At 34.1% G+C, this 11,789-nt stretch overlaps 1 protein-coding gene across 1 annotated transcript in view; it reads right to left on the bottom strand.

The window, feature by feature from the left end:
• The window catches only part of LOC120331725 (uncharacterized), a 152,677-nt gene that overhangs the window by 42,181 nt on the left and 98,707 nt on the right, over positions 1-11,789 (bottom strand). The window lies entirely within an intron of this gene.

Raw genomic sequence — 11,789 nt, 5'->3', positions numbered from 1 at the left:
TAAATACTGCGCTGGTATCGACTCAAATTGTAGATTAAAAATATCCATTATCCAACATGGAGAATTACTCTGTAGAGCAAAGCAATTGCTTGCTTTTATATTTGCCCAGATAACAAACTCGTTAAGTATTAAAAACAAAAATTCAAGTTATTACTAGAGCAGGGGTTCCTAAACTTGATTGACCACGGGCCAAGATTTAAAGCAGAAGGATATTAACGGGCAAAAAAGGGATTGGCAACCAAGATGCAATTGCACGACTGAGAAAATTTGGAAAATAGGCACTAGAATAGGCTGCAAGCTTGTTTTCAGAAACACCTAGCATCACAGTTTTTTATGTAATAAAATCAATAATTATAATAGTTAGCTGATAGACTACCCAAGGAATAACAAGTACAACTTTCAACAAGGAATTTGCAACTGATAGCGACTAATAAAGTTACTAGTTCATCTAACATAGGCCTCGTATAAATGGATACTTATGGCTTGTTTTGATACACAAAAACTTCAATGTATATAAAAAATAAAAAACAAAATGCCAACTTAATTTAGTTGTGTAGTTTAGTATATAAATGTGATTAGGGTTGGCTCGGAATCAGATGTTCAACATGTTACTTCGATTTAGTACATTCTATTCGCAATAACACATTCTGGTGATTATTTGTCAGTCTGGAGTTTCGATTTGTTAAGATTTATAATTGTGTTGTTAAAAAGACCGATGCTTAAAAATTTACTTTTTTTATTAGGAGAAATGACTTCCCAACTTGCAGCATACATTCGCGTTAAAATTCCCCATAACCAAACCAGCGATTCTTTTTAGAGATATTGTGGGATGTAATATAACTGGCCAATAACGTAGATTCACTTTCATTTGACATTCATTGGAAATGATTGTTAATTTTTGTACAAATATAGCAATGAATTAAATTCTGAAATACGAGTAACCAAGAAAATACACCAAGTAAAGACCAAGTAAATACAAATGTCGGGAGTGAAGTAAGAAAGACTTCACCCAGCACCTATGTCACAAATTAGCTACTGGCTCTAATAAACAAATGTTTTTTGAAGTTAAAGAACTATTTTCTAGGAATATTGATATTCTCATCCACTTTTCTATTTTCATGATCAGCATTATACCATTACAAGTTTTAAATGTCGGCAAGATTTTGTTTCACACATGGCCGAATTTCCTGCAATTTATCAATTGTATGTCGAGGAAATGCCGAATCAAACCTACCATCAATGTTTGTTACATTCTGCACGACCTTCTCAGCATGAATCTGGTTTATCTGCTCAGCTCGTACTTCTTGAATCTGAGAGTCAGTTATATTTGTTTCTGTATGAAAGAAATAATTTGGTTTTACAACCCCATATACTTTATCAACTGGGAGTGAGGTAGAGTTTACTGAGAACTTTGAAAGACAAAAAGGAATTTACACTGCTCTCATTTGTGATAATTTGATGTACTAGTCAGCAGTTTTTCACCATACATGAAAAACACTTATTGAAAACAGAATGTTGAAGGAGCAAAACTTATAAGTAGGGGTGAAATTCATCACAAAACCAATACTGGTTATCTAGTGGCGAATGCAGTAGAATAGCAAATAACTTCATATGTTGAACCATTAGCTACATAGCATTAAACTGACCAATTTCATCAATTTATACAATAAATGTAGCTTTTACATTTCAAATATAAATTTCAACTAAACAAAAGCGGTTTATGGTAGCTTGTTCCTAGAGTTCATTTGATCAGAATTTTCCAAAACAAATATATACAGGCAGTGCTATATAACTTGTGGAGCATTTCAAGACAAAATGTTTCATAAATACTTTATGAACTGAATTTTTCAAAGTCAGGTGGTAGCACTCAAGAAGTATGTGTAAACGGACTGAAACGTATGGGCAGGGAGTATATTTACTCGGCTAACACAAATAGTTCCTGAACTCGTAATAGAACTAAAATGAGGAAAAACGGAATAAAATTATTGCCTAACCCTAACCTGGTACACATGCTACAGGAGTACCCATGTGGCTTTATAAAATTGATTCTTTTGAAAAAAGCTAATCCCCAGAAAATATAATTGACAGGAGTGAAGTCAAATATAAATAATGGTTATTTGGATACCTTTAGAATTGAAGCTATAGAATGTTCTCAACAAGACTTGCATTTAGATGCTTCGAGCCTTAGTAGAAAAACACAGACACTCCATGTGATGTGTGATAAACTTAAATATAAGTGAATGGCCAATACTAATTTAAATTTCAATGATTGACTTTACAATTGTCCCATGCAACAGCACTTTTACTGAGGTCACATATAAGCTGCACATCAGGATTTTTTTGAAAGGTACAATTCGAAATGCCATGGAAAAGCACACTCGTGAATGTTGCAGGCCCAGCACATAATATTTTTGTTTCCAGAGGACGGAGGAACTATTGTATCGAGACATTTTAAAACTAGCAGTGAAAAAATCTCATGGCTCACCATCAATGTTTGTCACATTCTGCACAACTTTCTCAGTATGAACCTCATGAATCTGCTCAGCTCGAACTTCTTGAATCTGAGAGTCAGTTATGCTTGTCTCTAAAAGTTCCAAAATATATGTTTACTACATGGATTGAGAAACATTCGGCAATGAATAGGTCTATAATGAGATTTATATTTTGAGAGATAAGACTGCGGACTGTCAAAGATATTTCAATAAGCAAGTGATGTATGGAAAGTTTCAAATGCCAGATGGATTTCATTTTTCACATGGCCGTGTTTCCCGCAATTTTAACAATTACATGTCAGGGATATGCCAAATCAAACTTACCATCAATGTTTGTTACATTCTGCACGACCTTCTCAGCATGAACTTCATGGATCTGCTCAGCTCTGACTTCTTGAATCTGGGAGTCGGTTATATTTGTCTCTGTAAGAAATAAATAATTTGGTTTTAGTCTCAAAGTCTGGAGATTGCATTCTCTGTATAACACTAAATTATTATCAAACAATCTTATACCAAGTCATGCTGCATTTAAGCATAGGAATAAAGCATTATTTTGAGACATTTTTTATTTACTATGCACATCATTGGCCATTAGCATGAATCAATCAATTCATAAATACTGCGCTGGTATCGACTCAAATTGTAGATTAAAAATATCTATTATCCAACATGGAGAATTACTCTGTAGAGCAAAGCAATTGCTTGCTTTTATATTTGCTCAGATAACAAACTCGTTAAGTATTAAAAACAAAAATTCAAGTTATTACTAGAGCAGGGGTTCCTAAACTTGATTGACCACGGGCCAAGATTTAAAGCAGAAGGATATTAACGGGCAAAAAAGGGATTGGCAACCAAGATGCAATTGCACGACTGAGAAAATTTGGAAAATAGGCACTAGAATAGGCTGCAAGCTTGTTTTTAGAAACACCTAGCATCACAGTTTTTTATGTAATAAAATCAATAATTATAATAGTTAGCTGATAGACTACGTAAGGAATAACAAGTACAACTTTCAACAAGGAATTTGCAACTGATAGCGACTAATAAAGTTACTAGTTCATCTAACATAGGCCTCGTATAAATGGATACTTATGGCTTGTTTTGATACACAAAAACTTCAATGTATATAAAAAATAAAAAACAAAATGCCAACTTAATTTAGTTGTGTAGTTTAGTATATAAATGTGATTAGGGTTGGCTCGGAATCAGATGTTCAAAATGTTACTCCGATTTAGTACATTCTATTCGCAATAACACATTCTGGTGATTATTTGTCAGTCTGGAGTTTCGATTTGTTAAGATTTATAATTGTGTTGTTAAAAAGACCGATGCTTAAAAATTTACTTTTTTTATTAGGAGAAATGACTTCCCAACTTGCAGCATACATTCGCGTTAAAATTCCCCATAACCAAACCAGCGATTCTTTTTAGAGATATTGTGGGATGTAATATAACTGGCCAATAACGTAGATTCACTTTCATTTGACATTCATTGGAAATGATTGTTAATTTTTGTACAAATATAGCAATGAATTAAATTCTGAAATACGAGTAACCAAGAAAATACACCAAGTAAAGACCAAGTAAATACAAATGTCGGGAGTGAAGTAAGAAAGACTTCACCCAGCACCTATGTCACAAATTAGCTACTGGCTCTAATAAACAAATGTTTTTTGAAGTTAAAGAACTATTTTCTAGGAATATTGATATTCTCATCCACTTTTCTATTTTCATGATCAGCATTATACCATTACAAGTTTTAAATGTCGGCAAGATTTTGTTTCACACATGGCCGAATTTCCTGCAATTTATCAATTGTATGTCGAGGAAATGCCGAATCAAACCTACCATCAATGTTTGTTACATTCTGCACGACCTTCTCAGCATGAATCTGGTTTATCTGCTCAGCTCGTACTTCTTGAATCTGAGAGTCAGTTATATTTGTTTCTGTATGAAAGAAATAATTTGGTTTTACAACCCCATATACTTTATCAACTGGGAGTGAGGTAGAGTTTACTGAGAACTTTGAAAGACAAAAAGGAATTTACACTGCTCTCATTTGTGATAATTTGATGTACTAGTCAGCAGTTTTTCACCATACATGAAAAACACTTATTGAAAACAGAATGTTGAAGGAGCAAAACTTATAAGTAGGGGTGAAATTCATCACAAAACCAATACTGGTTATCTAGTGGCGAATGCAGTAGAATAGCAAATAACTTCATATGTTGAACCATTAGCTACATAGCATTAAACTGACCAATTTCATCAATTTATACAATAAATGTAGCTTTTACATTTCAAATATAAATTTCAACTAAACAAAAGCGGTTTATGGTAGCTTGTTCCTAGAGTTCATTTGATCAGAATTTTCCAAAACAAATATATACAGGCAGTGCTATATAACTTGTGGAGCATTTCAAGACAAAATGTTTCATAAATACTTTATGAACTGAATTTTTCAAAGTCAGGTGGTAGCACTCAAGAAGTATGTGTAAACGGACTGAAACGTATGGGCAGGGAGTATATTTACTTGGCTAACACAAATAGTTCCTGAACTCGTAATAGAACTAAAATGAGGAAAAACGGAATAAAATTATTGCCTAACCCTAACCTGGTACACATGCTACAGGAGTACCCATGTGGCTTTATAAAATTGATTCTTTTGAAAAAAGCTAATCCCCAGAAAATATAATTGACAGGAGTGAAGTCAAATATAAATAATGGTTATTTGGATACCTTTAGAATTGAAGCTATAGAATGTTCTCAACAAGACTTGCATTTAGATGCTTCGAGCCTTAGTAGAAAAACACAGACACTCCATGTGATGTGTGATAAACTTAAATATAAGTGAATGGCCAATACTAATTTAAATTTCAATGATTGACTTTACAATTGTCCCATGCAACAGCACTTTTACTGAGGTCACATATAAGCTGCACATCAGGATTTTTTTGAAAGGTACAATTCGAAATGCCATGGAAAAGCACACTCGTGAATGTTGCAGGCCCAGCACATAATATTTTTGTTTCCAGAGGACGGAGGAACTATTGTATCGAGACATTTTAAAACTAGCAGTGAAAAAATCTCATGGCTCACCATCAATGTTTGTCACATTCTGCACAACTTTCTCAGTATGAACCTCATGAATCTGCTCAGCTCGAACTTCTTGAATCTGAGAGTCAGTTATGCTTGTCTCTAAAAGTTCCAAAATATATGTTTACTACATGGATTGAGAAACATTCGGCAATGAATAGGTCTATAATGAGATTTATATTTTGAGAGATAAGACTGCGGACTGTCAAAGATATTTCAATAAGCAAGTGATGTATGGAAAGTTTCAAATGCCAGATGGATTTCATTTTTCACATGGCCGTGTTTCCCGCAATTTTAACAATTACATGTCAGGGATATGCCAAATCAAACTTACCATCAATGTTTGTTACATTCTGCACGACCCTCTCAGCATGAACTTCATGGATCTGCTCAGCTCTGACTTCTTGAATCTGGGAGTCGGTTATATTTGTCTCTGTAAGAAATAAATAATTTGGTTTTAGTCTCAAAGTCTGGAGATTGCATTCTCTGTATAACACTAAATTATTATCAAACAATCTTATACCAAGTCATGCTGCATTTAAGCATAGGAATAAAGCATTATTTTGAGACATTTTTTATTTACTATGCACATCATTGGCCATTAGCATGAATCAATCAATTCATAAATACTGCGCTGGTATCGACTCAAATTGTAGATTAAAAATATCCATTATCCAACATGGAGAATTACTCTGTAGAGCAAAGCAATTGCTTGCTTTTATATTTGCTCAGATAACAAACTCGTTAAGTATTAAAAACGAAAATTCAAGTTATTACTAGAGCAGGGGTTCCTAAACTTGATTGACCACGGGCCAAGATTTAAAGCAGAAGGATATTAACGGGCAAAAAAGGGATTGGCAACCAAGATGCAATTGCACGACTGAGAAAATTTGGAAAATAGGCACTAGAATAGGCTGCAAGCTTGTTTTTAGAAACACCTAGCATCACAGTTTTTTATGTAATAAAATCAATAATTATAATAGTTAGCTGATAGACTACCCAAGGAATAACAAGTACAACTTTCAACAAGGAATTTGCAACTGATAGCGACTAATAAAGTTACTAGTTCATCTAACATAGGCCTCGTATAAATGGATACTTATGGCTTGTTTTGATACACAAAAACTTCAATGTATATAAAAAATAAAAAACAAAATGCCAACTTAATTTAGTTGTGTAGTTTAGTATATAAATGTGATTAGGGTTGGCTCGGAATCAGATGTTCAAAATGTTACTCCGATTTAGTACATTCTATTCGCAATAACACATTCTGGTGATTATTTGTCAGTCTGGAGTTTCGATTTGTTAAGATTTATAATTGTGTTGTTAAAAAGACCGATGCTTAAAAATTTACTTTTTTTATTAGGAGAAATGACTTCCCAACTTGCAGCATACATTCGCGTTAAAATTCCCCATAACCAAACCAGCGATTCTTTTTAGAGATATTGTGGGATGTAATATAACTGGCCAATAACGTAGATTCACTTTCATTTGACATTCATTGGAAATGATTGTTAATTTTTGTACAAATATAGCAATGAATTAAATTCTGAAATACGAGTAACCAAGAAAATACACCAAGTAAAGACCAAGTAAATACAAATGTCGAGAGTGAAGTAAGAAAGACTTCACCCAGCACCTATGTCACAAATTAGCTACTGGCTCTAATAAACAAATGTTTTTTGAAGTTAAAGAACTATTTTCTAGGAATATTGATATTCTCATCCACTTTTCTATTTTCATGATCAGCATTATACCATTACAAGCAGTGTTCACTATTAGCGCACTTTTTTGCGAAAATTGCGAAGCACTTTCGCAACTTTTTTTAGGGACTGCGAAATAGCACTTTTTTCCGATTTTGAAGAGAAAAAGCACTTTTTTCCGATTTTGAATGGAATAAAAATTCAAAGTTAACAAATATTTTTGAGTATTAAGTTGACAAATAAGTAACATACTAGTACTTTTGTAACTCAATTCTGCATATCATAACGATATTTACCAGAATTCTAACCTATGAGATGCAGACATCGGAGATAAAGCTTTTGCATTAACGGCAAAATTCTTGTTTATAATATGATTATTATACAAGCACACCGATTCCGCTTCTCCCGCAAAAACGCTCCGCGTGTTTGAAACCAGATGTTGGAATACTACCCAGTGCGTTTCTTTGAACAAGAGTGGTCATGTGACTATCAATGATATCGATGAATTCAAAATGACTATAAAAGTGTTAGTAAAGTGTTATAGTCACTTTGGATGAATTGTGACCAAAGTGCGCGATTTTCAAATCAGACGAAACTTTTAGCAGCATGTCACAGATTTGCAAAATCACCAAATTCACAAAATACCATTAAGTGCCATTTTATTGCAATCACAATGTTGAAAGCACGTGGCATTTTCCGGAATTTTGCGATATTTACACAACTATTTCTCATTGATATGCGAGTAGGGGTGGGCAAAATTCAATAATTATTTGAATTGAATATTTTTAACCAGTACCGAATAACAAATATTTTTGGAACGTCGGCGGAAACATTAAAAAATCGGCAACAAAGCCTTTTTACTGGTTAATTCCGTTGTAATCGCTAATTGATCTTGTCACCGATCGTTTTGGCGGCGATATCCAGGTTTTGGTAATCTATATTCTTTTTTACAAATATGAATTCTTGCGGGTCGGCGGACATCGAAGTTTTATATTTCGGGTTTACCCGTTCGTTCACATCGGCAACAGCTGTTGAAGACATTGAGGACTCAAATTAACATTTGCGTTGGCTTTAATATTACCTATCAAGATTTGTAAATTTACCGTCCCAATTTCATGCGAATGGTAATATTATTGTCGATACCGTGATGCAGATATTTATTAAGACGATAATTAACTTCCTCATGTATTTCTATGGTGATAAACTTCGCAAATCTGAAATTGTGCCAATCCTGATTGTTGATTTAAAATAGTGATTGAATAATTCGGTAATAAGAGCATTTCTGCGTGGTCATAAGACGAGATGACGTTAATGAACAGCATTTCTTTTACAGGATATTTTACGTATGCGACTTAATGCTAAAAAGATTGGGCTCCAGTGCTTTTTTTTTTCGAGTGCTCGAGTGCCTAATAGAGGTCAGGTGCTAATTGTAACTAATTCCCTCAAGTTTCAACTGTTTTCAACAAAACAATACCCCGGCGATAATTATAGCTAAAATGTTACCGAGCAATTCACAATTTTATTTATGGAATTTGAAAATTCACCAGTTTCTTGACGATTTTGATAATGTCATGCCCTAATTATTAGTGCAAAAAATACTCCCCTTCTTCCGCGGCGGTTTGACGGGTTCTTTGTTCCATTCTTCAGAAAGTTCTGACACAGGGGATATAGAATACTGAATCCGGAGGGTTGAATCCCTGTCCACTTACTGGTGATTTTCCGTTTTGGAATGCGTGAAACATTCTCTGTTTTAAATTAAATGACGTTTCAAGGGCTAGAGTTCTCCCCGAAATGATGTGTACCAGACGTTAGTTAGAGGATAGATGAAGCATTAGATTAATACTTTTCGTGACGCCTCGTTTTCGAAAATACAAAGTTATATCGCAAAAAATGCGTTTTGATACATTTGGAATGAAACAATATTTACGGTTAATTCAGATCTTATTTTACTCTTCATGACACCCGGTATCCGAAAATACAGTTGTATCGCGAAAAATGTGTTTTGTTACATTTAAAATAAAACATTTTTGCGATTAATTTAGATCAAATTTTACCTTTCACGGCAACCCGTTTCCGAAAATACAAAGTTATATCACAAAAAAATGCGTTTTGTTACATTTATTTTGCATTCCCAATAAAATACATATTTTCCCTAATTTAAAGTCGTCGATGAATCTGTTCCTGTCATTCAAGCTCGACACACGTTTGGACGAGTGTGGGGCGGTTTTTTGGTCGACGATAAATTAAAAAGTTGCCACACGTTATTTGTATAACGATAATAACTGAAAATTAAGATTTTATAATAGAAGTGAATTTGTCTCAAGATGGTATTTTACGATTCCTGCCAACAGAAAATAAACACGCTGACAGGCTTGGTTATAATTGATATTCGTTTAATTCATTTTACACTATTAATAAAAGCGCCACACCAATTACGGCCATATAAATTGCAATCGCATCGGTATGGACTGTATGTTTTTGGCGCGCTCACATTAATAATAATTTTCAACAAAACAATACCCCGACGGTCATTAAAGCTGAATTCGTCACCGAGTAATTCACAATTTTATTTACGGAATTTGCAATTTCAAGATCTCACTTGACGATTTTGATGATGTCATGCCCTAATTATTACTGCTTAAATGCCTCAAAATACAACAAATGTAATCATTTTCGACGATAACAGGCGCAACAATTCGTAAACGAGCCGTTATAACGAAATTCGCGATTGATTTTACCTCTCTCTTGTTTACAATTTTAACATCCCGTCGGCCATGTATGGTCGAATAAAATGTTCACATATTCGAAACATGACTTGGCCAAGGATGGAAGGGATCACTAAAGAGCTAATAGAAAGTACATACGCGAGGGTATGATATTAATATCGAGAATATTTGTGAGCATATCACAGGACGGAAATATTTTGCACCCGGCTGTTTGTTGGCAGAACAACGATACGCTAAAGTTAATTGATCGAATACGGGAAGTATTTATTTATCATCTCACTTGCGAACATCCAGGTTTTGGCGGAATTGTACGATCATGTTGTCTTTCTTAAATAATAACTTTTTCAATAAATGTTCATTTTACTTTTGCGTCTTTATTATATGTCGGGTTTTCATTTATTTTAAATTCGAAATGGTCCGAAATACTCCAACAGGTGTATAGGCACAATAATAATAGTACTTACCAAAGTACTTACCAGGGAAGTTTAATACACACGATGTGTAAAAGGCGTCGTAACTCCCGTTTATTAATTATAATTTTTTTTACATTCTGCTTAAAAAACAACGGCAGTCATCTCACGTAACTCTCGCCTCCAAATCGTTTTTGTTTTGTATGGCATCGTCTTGGCGACGAATTTATTGCCGACTGAATTTTAATTGTGTTTTAGGATAAGTTATTTTCTGTTTGTTGGTTTCTAAACTTTACAAACTTGGGTAGCAATTACTATTAATGTGAGATTTGTGCATATGAACGATTGAATATCGTGACTAGATGTCCGATATCTGAGAATGCGTAATTCTCTTTCAACATTAATTTTCAGGATATCAGCGTTCATGTGGTCGAATAAGAATTATTTATCAAATGGATTGGTATTTCGAGACACTCTCAAAATTATTTGGGATCCACTATCATATCATTCGTTTATTTTTTATATTCATGTTTTTCTCAAGAATCACCCTCGTTATATTTAGTGTACCTTCGCAAAAGAAAACTCTTTGGTGTCATCGTTCCTATTAGTGTAATTGAAATATATGGAAACCTCGCAAGTGGCGTTGTGATGCGAATATTTGATACTAGGTCAGCAGCATTACAAAGAGTGCTATTTATGAATGCTGAAAGTACATGACATTACTAAACATTTTGCCAATATATAATGTTTTCTGTCCGATTTAAACTAACTCGCACCCAAACCAAGGCATGTCGACATTTAAAAATTACTTGTCTTTGGGTAAGCTCTGGAATAGTATAATATAAATGTAAATGAGAAATTAGGTCACGCTAGTTCACGAAACGGGAGGATTTTCAAAGTGATCTTGTGTAATATTTCGGAGAAAAAAGTTTGAAAGGAAAATAGGTCAACCTATCTCCTAAAACAGGGGAGTATCCTGCGTAATATTTCGGAGGGAAAGTAGGTTAACCTATCTTTTAAAACAGCGGGTGGCGACTTTCAAAGTGGTTCAAAATTAATAATTATCAGATTAGGTTTAGGGATAAATCGAAAAGTTGAATTTCCAGCGCACCTAACCCTAATTAGTTGATTGCTATTTATATTTGGGGAGGGGGGATTATTTTGCACGGGATTTGTACAAACGATCCACCCTGTAACTAATATGGTTTCCAGCCTGCCTTGTGTCTGTTAAATGGAAGGAGTAACAAATGTAAAAGTCTTTGCTGATTACGCGAGTAAGTAACTGACACGGTGATACATTGCATGAAAGTTTTGTCCGCGGCAGGTGTTAGCAGATGTCATTTGGTTGCCGATGAATTCGCTT

The sequence above is a fragment of the Styela clava genome, chromosome 5, assembly GCF_964204865.1.
Source record: "Styela clava chromosome 5, kaStyClav1.hap1.2, whole genome shotgun sequence".
In the NCBI taxonomy this organism is placed as follows: Eukaryota; Metazoa; Chordata; class Ascidiacea; order Stolidobranchia; family Styelidae; genus Styela; species Styela clava.
The sequence above is the reverse complement of the archived record's forward strand: the minus strand, read 5'-3'. Positions and strand labels throughout refer to the sequence as shown.